Source organism: Lonchura striata, chromosome 31 (assembly GCF_046129695.1).
Source record: "Lonchura striata isolate bLonStr1 chromosome 31, bLonStr1.mat, whole genome shotgun sequence".
NCBI classification, from domain to species: Eukaryota; Metazoa; Chordata; class Aves; order Passeriformes; family Estrildidae; genus Lonchura; species Lonchura striata.
In genome coordinates, this window is record NC_134633.1 from 2,102,713 (window position 1) to 2,105,717 (window position 3,005).

The following is a 3,005-nucleotide window of genomic DNA, read 5'->3' on the forward strand; positions in this document are numbered from 1 at the left end:
GGTCCCCACCCTGTGTGGTTCTGGGCTCCTGCCGGCCGGGTCGCCTGTCACTGCCCTGTGCCTTTCAGGTCCTGCATTGCCCGGACTTGAGTAAATGTCGTGGCAGCGCTCTGGAGACCATGTCAAGGTAACTCTGGAGTGAATGCTGTCACAGGCATTACCTGGCGCTCCGAGGCCTCGCGGTGCTCACCAAGGATCCTTGGATGGTGAGAAGGGGGCAGTGGCTGAAGCTGCGCTGGGCAAAGCAGCCCCTTGGGCTGGCAGGGCTTCAGGAGCTGAGGCAGCTGCTCCCAGCTCTCCTGCCTCACCTGCCCAGTGCTTTGGGACAGGACTGCGGCCATGCTGTGATGTCACACTGACCCTGTGAGGTCACACAGCTTTTTGTGATGTCACACTGACATCACTGTGATGTCACACAGCTCTCTCTGATGTCACATGGACGTCTCTGTGATGCCACAGTGACAGCGCTGTGATGTCACACAGCTTTTTGTGATGTCACACTGACAGCTCCGTGTCGTCACACAGCTCTCTGTGATGTCACACTGACATCCTTGTGAAGGCACACAACCTCCATTTGATGTCACAGTGACATCTGTGTGATGTCACTCTGCCGTCTCAGTGACGTCACACAACACTCTGTGATGTCACATTGAGCTCTCTGTGATGTCACATGGACATTTCTGTGATGTCACACTGACCCTGTGAGGTCAGAAATCTTTTTGTGACATCAGACAGACATCTCTGTGATGTCACAGAGCTCAATGTGATGTCACACAGCTGCCTTTGATATCACACTGACATCTCTGTGATGTCACACTGTTCTCTGTGCCATCACACAGGTCTCTATGATGTCTCACAGCTCTCTGTAATGTCACATTGATGCCTCTGTGATGTCACTCAACTGAGATGTCACATTGAAATCTCTGTGAAGTCACCCTGAAATCTCTGTGATGTCACACAGCACTCTGTGATGTCACATTGACATAACTGTGATGTCACACAGATCTCTGTGATGTCACACGGACATCTCTGTGACATCACAATGATAGCCCTGTGATATCATACAACCTCCTGTGCTGTCACATGGACATCTCTGTGATGTCACACAGCTCCCTGTGATGTCACACTGAAATCTCTGTGATGTCACATGGACATCTCTCTGGTGTCACAAAGCTCTCTGTGATGTCACACTTACCCTGTGAGGTCACACATCTTTTTGTGACATCACACTGATATGTCTGTGACATCACACAGCTCTCTGTGATGTCACACAGATATCTCTGTGATGTCAGACTGACATCTCTGTTATGTCACACAGCTCTCTGTGATGCCACATGAACATGTCTGTGATGTAACATAACCTCCTGTGATGTCACCAAGTTCTCTGTGATGTTCCACTGAACCTGTGAGGTCACATGGCTTTTTGTGATGTCACACAATCATCTCTGTGACTTCACATTGACATCTCTGTAATGTCACAGAGCTCAATGTGATGTCACACAGCTGCCTTTGATATCACACTGACATCTCTGTGATGTCACACAGCTCTCTGTGATATCACCCGGACGTCTCTGTGATGTCACATTGACTCTGTGAGGTCACAAATCTTTTTGTGATGCCACACAGACATCTCAGTGATGTCACAGTGACATCTCTGTGATGTCACACAGCTTTCTGTCATGCCACACTGCTCTCTGTGATGTCACCTCAATGGCACAAACAATGACATATCTGTGTTGACAAGCTGGAAAAACTAAAATGACGACAAAGAACCTCTGAAATGAAACAAACAAGAAGTATCAAAAATTACTTTTATTATAAGTGATTTGCAGAAATTGGCCAGCAGTTTAATGTTTCTGAAACCATCCAGTCATCAGTCTCCTCACTGCAGCCTTGAGCTCCTGGTTCCTCAGGCTGTAGATGAAAGGGTTCACAGCTGGAGGAACCACCGAGTGCAGAACTGACACTGACAGATCCAGCGATGGGGAGAAGATGGAGGGGGGCTTCAGGTGAGCAGATGCACCAGTGCTGACAAACAGGGAGACCACGGCCAGGTGAGGGAGGCAGGTGGAAAAGGCTTTGTGCCATCCCTGCTCAGAGGGGATCCTCAGCACAGCCCTGAAGATTTGCACATAGGAGAAAAAAATGAACACAAAACATCCAAATCCTAAACAGGCACCAACTGCAATGAGCCCAAGTTCCCTGAGATAAGATCTGGAGCAGGAGAGCTTGAGGATCTCTGGGATTTCACAGAAGAACTGGCCCAGGGCATTGCCATGGCACAGGGGCAGGGAAAATGTATTGGCTGTGTGCATCAGAGCATTGAGAAAGGCACTGGCCCAGGCAGCTGCTGCCATGTGGGCACAAGCTCTGCTGCCCAGGAGGGTCCCGTAGTGCAGGGGTTTGCAGATGGACACGTAGCGGTCATAGCACATGATGGTCAGGAGGGAAAACTCTGATCCAAGGAAGAACAGAAAGAAAAAAGCTGAGCAGCACATCCCGTGTAGGAGATGTTCCTGGTGTCCCAGAGGGAATTGTGCATGGCTTTGGGGACAGTGGTGCAGATGGAGCCCAGGTGGCTGAGGGCCAGGTTGAGCAGGAAGAAGAACATGGGCGCGTGCAGGTGGTGGCCGCAGGCTACGGCGCTGATGATGAGGCCGGGGCCCAGGAGGGCAGCCAGGGAGATGCCCAGGAAGAGGCAGAAGTGCAGGAGCTGCAGCTGCCGCGTGTCTGCCAGTGCCAGCAGGAGGAAGTGGCTGATGGAGCTGCTGTTGGACATTTGCTGTGGCTGCACATGGGCACCTGTTCATGGAGAAAGGACAGGGACAAGTCAGGAGAGGCTGCTTGGAGCCAAACCTTGGCCATTCCCTGCAGACTGTCCTGCTGCGACTCACCCACCTTTGTTCCTGCTCTGGGAAAACCTTCACCCAGGTCCCTGCCTGAGCTCCAGTTGTGCTGGCTGAGTGTGCCAGGAGCAGCCAGGGCTGTGTGTGGGGGCTCTCGAG

The 3,005-nt window shown here is 51.5% G+C and overlaps 1 pseudogene; it reads right to left on the reverse strand.

The window, feature by feature from the left end:
- Nucleotides 1–1,847: 1,847 nt before the first annotated feature.
- On the reverse strand, nucleotides 1,848–2,779 carry LOC144247685 (olfactory receptor 14C36-like; annotated as a pseudogene).
- Nucleotides 2,780–3,005: the final 226 nt, after the last annotated feature.